The sequence below is a fragment of the Harpia harpyja genome, chromosome 4 (assembly GCF_026419915.1).
Source record: "Harpia harpyja isolate bHarHar1 chromosome 4, bHarHar1 primary haplotype, whole genome shotgun sequence".
Classification (NCBI taxonomy): domain Eukaryota; kingdom Metazoa; phylum Chordata; class Aves; order Accipitriformes; family Accipitridae; genus Harpia; species Harpia harpyja.
The window spans coordinates 12737187-12749340 of record NC_068943.1 but is presented as its reverse complement, the minus strand read 5'-3'; positions in this window follow the sequence as shown (position 1 = coordinate 12749340).

Sequence of the window (12154 nt, the reverse complement as noted above, 5' to 3'; positions counted from 1 at the left end):
CAATGGGCTGAAGGGAAAATTTTTTAACACACAAACTCACTCTAAGTCAGATATATGATACATTTTATCATATATATAGTCTTTCTTGGGTAGAAAAACAATTTATTTTTTTCAGTAGTCCCCTGCATCATGACAGGAAAATTTGATAACTGTTTTACAAAACTGGAAAAAATATGTCTTTCATTACTTTTTTTAATCAGTATATTTCTATGTATGTGTGCACAATATGCCTCAGGAATTGATTCTATGACTAGGCCGTGAAGACATTTGGGAATCCAGTAAACATGTGAAAGAACATCTGCCTTCATATCTGCCTTTTTACCTTAAGGTAAAAATTTCAAAAATTTCTCCATTTGTGATGGATTTCAAGAACAATTATAATGAAGTGACAGAGAACTTCTAGTTTCTTCCCAGGAGAGAAAAATTACAAATAACACCTTGTAGCTGTGTAGCTATTTATAGAAATTATATGTCAAGTACCATTATTTTAAATACATCTCTGCCATCTGCTCCAGTCCCAGAATTCAAAATGGAAAGATTCTGCAGTTATGATACATGAGTCTAAGATAAAATGTGTCTATAATCAAAACATTCCAGTCCAGCCTAGTCTAAAAAAATTATGTTCTTATTAGTCATATGCCTTACGTTTGCATCACAGATAGGAAGATTTTTGTACCTTTCAAATGTCAACAGGAGCTTTATTAAAATGAAATTTAAATGCACAACACTATTAGAGAGTGGGCAAATAACATTTATGCAAGGTTACTGCAAGGTTCCTAGTAAGAATGAATCTCCAGTGTTATGGAGTCTGGAAAATACACAGGCAGATTATTTCCTGCAAGAGGTTACATTCTAATTTGAGAAAAATTTCATCAATTGCAGCTCATCTTAAAAAAAAAAAAAAAAAAAAAAAAGGAGCCAGTTTATGCAAGAAATTCATTAACTGGAACTTGATATTTTATTTTGGAACTAGTCACCTCATGCAGCTAATTACACATGTGTGTTCTGAGCTAGAGATGCAATGTCCACTCCTGCAATGGCATCATGAGCCACAGGAAATTTGCTGCTTTCCTTGCAAGCCTCAATGCTTATATCCACACTGAATACATAAGACCCATTTTTCATTACAAAAGAAACATGTTTCTTGTTCCCTCACTTGCAGAGAAAAGCTTCAGAAAGTTACTTGTCTAGATCTGTAAGCTCCCTCCCAAAAGAAGAACAGCATATGAAAAGCACTCAAGATTTGTACTACAAGTGCCTTCTTGTTGAACTGCGAATAGGTTCATGTTTATGACATAGAAATACTGGCATAACACTTTAAATAAGATACAGTCAAAACAAGATAACTTCTAAAAACAAACCACAAAACTGAAAGGAACTTTAGTCTCCAGAATCTGAAAAAAATAGGGTAGGTTGACCCTTTTGATAAAATCTGAGGTTTATTTGGTGAAGTTACATAATTTAACATTTATAGTGATGTCTGTAAGAAGAAAAATACTGAAGAAAAGTAGAAATAAATTGTGATATGTAGTTTACATTCATATAGTTTTAACTTTTGTTTTAATTTACGGTGTTACACTCTCTTCCTAAAACTTAATATTATTTATTCTCATGAGATTAATACTTTCTGCTGATGCTATAATTTCCATAGTTTGTACTGGGTGTTTTTTTGTTCGTTTTTTTTTAATTATTCCCATACTGCTTTAACATGAGAAAGACTGATCTCCACAAATCTGAACAGAAAAAAACCTACGAAATAGTTCCCACAGATAAATGTACCTGTATGTGTATATGTGTATGTGGTTAAAACACAACTTCACTGTAATTCCCTAGGAACAAAGTTGTGATTCTGAAAACTTTTGCTTATAAGTCACTTATTCTGCTAATTCCTAAATTCCATTGCACTTTCCATATACACATATATTACTGACAAGCATCACCAGATTTTATAATTGGATCACGTTTTTTAACCCCAAATTTCCTTATTCTTAGTGTTGAAGAGCAACTCAGCATCTAATTCGTATCTCAGTCAGTTTATAACACCTGAAAGCTGTAATTCTTAGGGTATGCCTCACAGTATAGTGGCATGATGGGGGTTCTTGGTAGTGGGCTTATTCCTTTCATACAGTAATAGCTTATGAACGGTAGCTTATTTCTCTGTGTCAAAATGAAAAAGGGTTTATGCAAGAACGGTATTTATTATTGTATGTACTATACCTACTGTGGTCCCTTCCCCCTTCTTGATCCGTTGTGTGAGATCTCAACCCCCTATTTCAATGCTCAGTTTGAAGAACTCACCTCCATTATCCCCATGAAAGGGCTCCAGCTGTTTTCAAAGAAAATGGCTGCAACTGCATTTCACTGGGAAGTCAATCTTTCTGTGCTTTAAATATTTCAGCTGTGAGAACACCTACAGGTCCTCTAGTTATATTGTCAGAAAAACACCAGTCACTGATTACTGAGAAGGTAATCCCTGTAACACTCAGATTTGGGCAATTCTTAATGTGTAAGTACTCAGAAACTTTGAGGCTGAACATGAAAGCAACTGCCAAGTTACTGGCAGGGTTAAGCAACAGTACAGCAGGTTTTTTCCCTCCTTGTGATTTTGGATCTGCACACTGAAATACCCAGGAGGTTAATTTTAAGTGCTTAAGTCCCTTGGTGGATTTAGTACATAAGAATCACAGACCAGAGCAAACTTGATGTTGCAGCAGCACCTTATTGTTGTTATTACTGTGATTCTTCACTTGACTAGCATATTCAGTTAGGAAATAGTCTGGTGTTTTCCATATTACATTCTCTTCCTATGTAAGGATTCTGTAGCAAATAAAAACCAATCTCTTTTGTTATCAGCTGGGTTATTTTAGAAAGCTTTGCAGGGGCATGTAACAAACTGCATATGAACATGGCTCCCTCTAGTGACTGCCTTTAGAGACTCCAAGAGTTTATTTTTCCCAGGCTTATCGGGAAAAGAGCAGGTGTGGTTTGTGCCTCCGAGTTTCATTGCATTTGTATATAGGAGACCTTGATATTTCATGCAATAAGTATAAAATGCACAGAGCAAGTAGGATTTCTGAAGTTTCTTCTATTCTGCAAAACAAGGATTTTCTTTTCAAATTTTGCTACTTTTTTTTTTTTAAGATTACATGCTGCTTGGCCCAACCATTTTTCTAAGTCCAAAATTTTAATCTGCTGTTAGGGCACTCCTGCCAGTTCATAACAAGCTTTAAAGAGCCTCAAAAGGGTATCTAACAAACTCATTGGCAGGAGACAGACATTTGCTACACACTGTCTGCAGTCCTATTTATTTAAAAATGTAGAACTACAAAAAATGTCAAAGGTCGAAAACTAACAAACAAAAAGATGACTGAGGAAAGGCAGTAACTAATAGAGTTCTCCTGGCATAGGTCATTAGTTAATACAAGCTCACAAAAAACCAAACCAAACCAAACATTCAGCAAGCGCAAGAGAGTATCACCTTTCATTTCACACTTGAAAGATCATACTTAGTTAGCAACAGTCACTTGAGGAGACGTTTGTCTCATTCATAAGTATCTTTACTGTAGACACACACATTTGAGGGATAGTCTACATTTCCTTTATAGTCATTCAAGGGAAAGGGTCAGCGTAGCAAGAATGGGCCTCTGACGTATTTTAGATGTCTTCCTTACAATAGGAGGAATCACCCAAGGTTTCCTATAGCTTTTCATTGACTAACTCACTGACCAGGTTAGCTACCTCAAATGTAAACATTTATATTATAGAAATCTAAAATTAGATGAGATTAAGTTCACCTTCAATCTGTGATTTAAAAAAATAATTCTGCACCCAAACAGTTGAATGTGTCCTGTGGGTATATTATATTGTTATCTGATAAAACAGACAGTGTCTAGGCAGCTTGTGTTAGAAAACCCCAGTGTCTTTTAATCTTAGCTGTTTGTCAACCCCGTATTAGAAAATGTCATGCAGTGCAGTTTTTCATGCAGACAACATATCACCTATACACTACTTTGCAAATAGAATACCTTCTGGTTAGCTAAGTATTGTTTTGGTTTTAAATGAAGACGGAAGAATACTGAAAGCAGTATTTTCAGAATGATATATTTTCCAGAGAGCAAAGGAAAACAATATGAATTTTTAATTTGTAGCAAAGAGAAGGCCTCTTAAGTCATTAACTCCATTTAATTTGAACTTGTGTATAAAGATACAAGCTCTATTTTTAAACTATCAAAAGACGAACTGTTCTCATGGCTCCTAGAAGTTTGTTTCAAAACCCCATTCATCTGAGGAACAGAAAATTTAAGAAATTAGAAATAATTTATGTTTTATATTAGTTATTGATTATTCTCATAAAATTAAAAAAAAAAAAAAAGATAAATCAGTCACCCAGTTCTTTCCAAACTCCCATTACATATCAGCTTTCCTTTTCCTGTTTTTATTGCAGATCTGGGAAATTTTGTGCATATATATACATATGTGTGTATGTGGGTATATGAGAAGGTAACTTTAGAACATGGCTGTAATAACTTGAAAATCAGAATCCCTTCACAGTGCAAACTACTCATAATTAAAGTTATGAAATTAGATGTAAATATGATTCATTTGGCTTCAATTTGTTGGGATGTTGAAGAGAAGGAAGACAGAGGAAGAAGGAAGGATATATGAAAAAATTAAAAATATTTTGGTTTTTGATATCTTGAATTACATTAATAAAATTATTATATTGGCAAATTTGATCAACTTCACAGCAGTCTGACAGTTCCATTCTGTTTCTGCCTTGGCATTACACTAAGATGAAAGGCTGTATTTTCCTTTGTATCCTTTGTTTCAGAAAGATCTTGATACATTCTATGGACATTCCTTATTATGATTCTTGTTCAAAATGCTAATATACATAATCTCTTTTTAAAATTCATAGACTGTCTTGTGTGACCCACAAAATTATAAAATAACACTATGGGCCCAAAATGTCACAGATATTTTCCAGTCTTTGTATTCAGTTATGTAAGCCCCAAACTATATTGATTTTTCATCTTTGATTTTTTTTTTTTACATCATCAATCAAATAGTCCATGGACTTGTATAAAATTTGACTATACTTTTGTAAGTACTTTATCTTTTTTTGCAAGTGCATTTCAGGTAGCTGTTATGCAACCCAATGCTACAATAACAGGTTTTAACTTTCTAATCAATATTATCCCTTAATTTCTGAATTTTCCAAATCGTTCCAAATCTTTCCAAAATCTTTGGTGTAGAAGCAGTAATTCAGCAGCTGCAAACCTTAAATTACATGAGAAAGCTACATGCTGTCTCCAGGCAGAATAGAGAATTTGCTGTGGCCACTGTATACAATAGTATTACTCATACACTGTTCATTGTATTTTGCTTTTGTATTCTTCGATGCCTCTACATCTATTGCTATTATACTGTTTTTAGGGTGTCTGTTACCATAGTGATATGCAACGTGTGCCTAGCTGTCTCTTTTTCTATCAGTTAGTACTCATTTAGTAATATAGATACTGAAAAATTCTCTGCTTAAAGTGCTTCCAAATTTTCTCTGCATTACATAAAAGCCTTGATTCAGGTGATAGCTTAAAATTGCTGATCTTTGGCTTCCCCATTCCTTGGGTAATTTGTCTGAGTTTTCTCTAGGCAATGGGTTTACTTGAAGCACTAGCCTCTATACTGAAGATGCTGCCAAGTCCTCCTTGCAGTGCTGTCAATTCCAGACGTCCTTTATACCTGCAGCTCTTTGTGCAGAAGGGAAATCTTAATACCCATCAGATTATTTTGCATCCATGACAGACGCAGAAAATACAGAAAAACTCACCTGTTACAATGTTAATACATAGCACTATTCAATGGGCCAAATTCAGCTCTAGCAAAAGTAACATAAACTCTACCCAAGACTAGATTTTCATGAAGGCTTCATTCTTCTTTATAGTTATAGCTAGATAAATCCTTACGTAAAGATGCAATTACCCCTCCAAGAGAATGAGATTTTCTGTAAGTTTGTGGAATGAAGAACCTAGTTCATTTTAGACTAATGGAGAACGCTTTTGAAAAGTAAAAGTAACGTGTATTAAGTGTAAGAAATATCCAGGAGGAAAAACTCTAATATACAGGATTTTTTCAAACCAAAAATTTGCAAATTAATAAAAATGAAAACCTCATTCACCTGGTATGTATCCTAGTATTATCATAGAACCTGATTTCCTTAAGTATAATATATATTTTTTTGACATGCAAGTATTTTATAGATTCAGAGTTTATTAATCACTATTAGCAGGCTGATTCAGAATTAATAACTTGGAAAATAGGATGGAAACTACAGAATCATGCTTATCTGAGATTCATAACTAAACCCAAGCAAAAAAAGAATGCAGTATGAGTTCAGTCCACAACTGATACAGGATAATCACATTTTCTTTGTAGAAATCTAGCTCTCAACAAAATAAAGTGTTCTTGCAAATTGTGAAAGCTTGGGTCTGATAAAGGTGTTAGTATCTGAAATATGGCATATGCAGAGCAGGCATAGCACTTCATTTGGCAAGCAGGATCTAGATTTTTAGCAGAAGTTAGTAAATTCTTTTCTACTTTCAATCTTAGAGAAAAGAAGGGAAAGTTAAATTTATCTTACAACTGAAATTGTAACCATACATGCAGGCTTACCCAAAATAGCACAACTGTAGATGCCTTGATTAGAAACAACAGTGAAAATACAGGAATATGTTCAATAGGGAGAAGACTGGGAGAATAAGCTGAGAAAATGTAATTATAAAAACAATATAAAAAGTACCTAAATAAACTTCTCAATCTCAGGAATGACAATTGAACTAAGGTTGCTTGCTTCTTGCTTCTTGTCAAGTGGTGAAGAACATACTACAAGATCAACTATACTTACAAATAGAATACCATATAAGCACACTTGTAAAATAATACACTACTCATAAATTATCTTTCAGAGAAAGTGATCATTTTTACAGAGCTATGTTAGGTAACTGCATAGCTCAAAACAAAAATAAAGTCCTTCAGGTAATATGTTTAAAAGAGTAATGGAAGAGAAGAGATTTTCATAGGGGATCTTCAAATGGATGGAAGAGTCAGGATGCAGAAATAATACAACTTTCACTCAGAAGTGACGTATAGTCTGGACAAACCTATTTACTTTGCATAGATGCACAAGGTAAATCTGAGCTTAAGCATCTGAACTAGAACTAAAAGTGGGCAGTGCTAAAATCCAAAAGTGTATTTCAAAATGCTCGTTTTACCCTGTACCCACATAAACTCGTAGTCTGATGACTTAATTTTTTTTAAGCTGCTATACCAAGTAAGGTTTTTTAGACAAACTGATAAAGTTCAGACTACCTGGACAGTGAGATGGACTGAAAACTGGCTGACGTCAGTCACCAACAGCATGTGTTAGAGGTTGGTACTAGGGAAAATACTGTTAAACATCTTCATTAATGACCTGGATGCACAGTGTGCAGAACCTCAGCAAGTTTGCAGATTATATAAAACTAAGAGCAGTGGCTAATAAGCCACATGGATGTGGGGACATACAGAGGAGCCTGTACCAGCTGGAGAACTGGTCCAACAAGAATCTCATGAAGGAAAAAGTCCATGCAGCGTTACACATTGTGGTGCAACTGGCTGGAAAGTAGCTTGGCAGAAGGGGACCTGTGGATACCAAGCTGACCATGAGTCAGCAATGTACACTTGCAGCAAGGGCTGTATTAGGAAGAACACAGCCAGCCAGTAAAGGGATGTAATCCCTCCTCTCTACTCGGCCCTGGTGAGGCCACTTTTGGAGTGCTGTGTCCAGGTCTGGGGTCCCACTACAAAAGAGATATGGAAATACTGGAGTGAGTCCAGTGAAGAGCCATGTGAAGGGCTATGAAGATGATTAAAGACTTGGAGAACCTGTCGTATGAGGAGAGGCTGAGAGAGATGGGACTGTTCAGCCTAGAGAAGAGCCTCAGGGGGAACCTATCAATGTGTATAAATACCTGATGGGAGGGAGTAAGGAAGACAAAGAGTTAGACTCTTCTCAGTGGCATCCAGTGACAGCACAAGAGGCAATGAATACAAATTAAAATACAGAAAATTCTATTTAAACACACACACACACAAAACCATCTTACTGTGAGGGTGATCAAGTATTTGGACAGGTTGGTCAGAGAGGTTCTGTGGTCTCCATCCTTGGAGAAATTCAAAACTTGGCTGGACATGGCCCTGAGCAACATGCTTTCGTTGACCCTGCTGTGAGCAGGGGGGCTGGCCTAGATGATCTCCAGATGTCACTTCCTAGATCAAAGAATCTGCTATTCTGTGACATGTATTCACAGAATCAGAGAATTGTTTAGACTGGAAGGGACCTCTTGAAAGAGAGAGTTGGCCTCTCTGGCCAGCCTGTCCAAATACTTGAGCACCCTCAGAGTAAAATGTTTTTTCTTTTGTACAGATATAATTTCACAGTCAGTCAGTATCCACTAGCTATTTCTTCCTAAGCATACACAAAAGACTGCTTGTAGTCTGCTTTGTTATGTACTGTTTTCAAAACGGATGATGTGTTTTTTAAACTATTTTCAAACTGAGTATCACATCCCAAGCAAGTGAGCTAACTGCAAGGCTTATAATTGCACACACATGGAAGTATTAGTTGCTTTGCATTGTGTTTTAAAAGAAAGAGATGATATGGTCCATCTTCCAAAGAGAAAATGGGACTGACTATAGAGGCTTGCTCTTGTCTATGAATTGTGATTATGTATAGGTGTCTCTCTGAGGCTGAGAGATAACTACTCCATCCCAAAAAAACTTTATATTAGGCCCACATTCATAAGGGAATTGTCTGAAGTGGAACTTAGAAAAAATGTCAATGTCTAATTCCAAGGGGGCTATTCACATAGCACTGGGCTATATGAATCCAGCTAAGAGGAACCAAAACTCAAAGTTTACTTTTACTTCAGTAGGTTGCTTTCTGTTCAGGGAGTTGACTGTTTTGAACCAGGTCTGAGAGATGTTTTACCATACCTTCTGGTGATGGCTAAAGATGTAGATTCTGCTCTGGAGACCAGGAATGAGATTAACTAGGTCTAACTTTATGTAATTATAGCATTAAACAACCACATCTGGGCCGTTCCCTTTAGGTTTCTTTTATATTAATTGAAAGACAAATATTTCTTCAGAAATCACATATTGTAGGTGCCTATTTTGATCCATGGATAAAGAGAGACTTGGGTGACCATCTCAGATGACATCTGCATTGTAGATAACTATAAAAAGGTGAGAATAATGTTTAAAAATTAATGGGTTTGGTGCTTATAGTGACAAAATGTGTACAAATGTGTACATATGTTCTTTGTTTTTATTCCATGTAAGGGAAAATTGTAAATGTTTCTTATTTCAAAATTTTTAGATGAAGGTTCAGTATAAACACAGCTGACAGAAAGGCACATTACTATTTACTGTAGTGATTTTTTCATGCCAGGTGTACTAAATTTTAAAAAGTCAAAACCCCAAATTAATTTCTCAGTATTTCAGAAGTTATCATTATGTCCCAGTTTACATTCAACATTTACAAAGAGCAACAGAGATGGGATATTTGTAATTAACTTGTCACTAAGTCAGAATAGTAATTTCTCAGACTCTTATCCAGTTCTCTTTTCAGTATCCCTGCATTGTCCTACAAAACTTGTAAAAAAAGGAAGGAAAGAAAAGAGTCACCTTGCTTCATGAAGTGTCATCTCTGATGCCATCAGTCACTGTATTGTGTTAAGCAAGTTGATTTTATGAGCTGGAGAAAACCCATGGCTCATAAACTCAGCAGAGGTGAGTGAGTTATGACAGTCTTTCAAATACGTTAATGAAATTCCTAAAACATCAGTATGGTACATTAGTCTTCCTAACATTTAGCTTTATTAAGCACACAGATCGATGAGAAGCTGTCTTGTATGCCAATTGTTTAGCTTGTTTAAACTGGCATAAATTTTTAAACTGCTTTTCCCCCTGTAGCTGAAAAGAATCTTTAATAGTCAAATTTCAAATTTTGGATGAATTTGAGAATTTTGTAGGTGTACATTGGACCTAAGCCCAATCTATTGATTTTAAGAAGTTGTGAATGTGAAGACATTTGTTCACTAATGCTAGTCCTAACATTATCTCCACATATTGTTTATCTATAGCTCTTAACTTCCATTAAAATTGGAAGTGCTGATGTGTTCCAGAATCGGTTTTGGAACTGTCTACACATACTTTTCATTTCTACCCTTGTGAAAGTGAAATGTGATGTCATGATACATATTGCTAATGCACTGACACTTCTTTGATCAAAAAGTAAGAATAAGTTTTCAGAGATAGAAGAATGATGATTTTTTGAGTGAGATGTGAAGTGAATCTGCAGTAAAACACTCGAGAAATTCACCACATTGTAAATAAAATAAACTACATTTCTATTCTGAAAGTATCAAATAACAATTTGAAATATGAATAATCTCTGTTATGGAAATATATTTATGTGGAATACTTATTGACCGCATCAATAAAGAACAATTAGGAAACAGTATAACGCTTTGCATTTGAATTTGGAGAAATTAGTTTAAAAAAAAAGTCAAGTCATTTTGCCCATCAGGTAGCAAATCAGTTACTCAATAATGAAGAAAATGCTGTCTCCTTATAGTAGCTCTAAACAATAGACCACACTGTTCTGTACTTTGCAACACAAAAAATACTCTTCAGTTTGATTTTTATGTGCCTTTCTTCTCTTCCTTGCTTTGTTCTTTTAGGTTATTTATTCTGAGTAGAATAAAACCAACAACAACAGTAACAACAAGAACCCACAGAAGAAAGAAAGAAAACTGCTGTTTCTTGTGGGTATAAATGAAAAGCATGTAAAAATTCTCTGCTTCAGATACCTACATCCTCTGATTTAAATTTGTGTCAGTTGTTTATAAATGATGAATATGAAATACTTCAGTAAAATTCTGGAATGATACAAGATCAGTAGATTAAAAAATGACCAAGGGACAAATCTGGAACAGTAGACAGTAGTGGGAAGTCATCGTTTGATAATGCTTTTTCTAAAAAAGTTGTGAAACAACCAGTATTGGACATTTCATAGTAATTAATAGAGTCAACCAATTCTAACAATGGATAAAACAAAGACTGATGAATCATAAATAGCCATAACAATAATTATAATAGTAATAATAAATAATAGAGAGAAATAGTTGAGTCAGAAAAAATAGTCTGGATCACTTGGTAATTTCAAAGTAAGGGATCACACTCAAATAAAGTGTTCAAATTCAAAGAAAGACCTTCAATAGGAATAAATAGACAAATTTGGAAAACTATGATTCTGAAAAAGACTTAAAGATTACTGCAATTTGCCATGAGTACCTATTGCAACGTTGGCAGAAAAGAATACTGAAAGGTATGAAGAGGAGAGTAGTAAGAAAAAAAGGGGTGATATTACCACTACTCAGCACAGTGAGAGCAATATGCAACGTTAGTGTCCATATTTTTAAAAGATGAAATATTGTAGAAGGTACAGAAAAGAGACATATCCAAGAGCTGAAAAAAATGGCTCATGGTGGAAGATTTAGAGCACAGTCTGTTTGGTTGATCAAAAAGATTAAGTGTTTTGATTACAGTCATAAGTACTTATACAGGGGCAAAATGCCCATTGCTAAAGGGCTTCAATCTGGCAGAAAAAGGCCTATCAAGGACCTATGCCTGGAAGCTGAAGCCAGATAAATTCCAATTAGAATTTAGGCACATCTTTTTAACAGCAAGGGCAATTAATCACTGAAACAAGCTACCAAGGGAGGAGGTAGATTTCTCTGTCTGTGGAAACCTTTAAGTAAAGAATGGTTTCCTTTCTGGGAGGTACGCTTCAGCCAAACACAAGCTATTGTCTACTCAAATAAAAGTTACTGAGCTCAGAAGAGGTATAAGTGGGCAAAGTTTAGAGTTTTGTAATTGAAAAAAGGCCAGGATTGATGATTTAATGGTGCTGTTTGACCTTAACCTGGAAGGTTTTGTGGTGGATGTCCTTAGCCATTTCTGTGCCTCTTGTAATTTGTTTACACATAAAAACAGTGGACCATGAGAAGCTGGCATCTCGTGGCCTGGATAAGTGCACTCTTCACTGGGT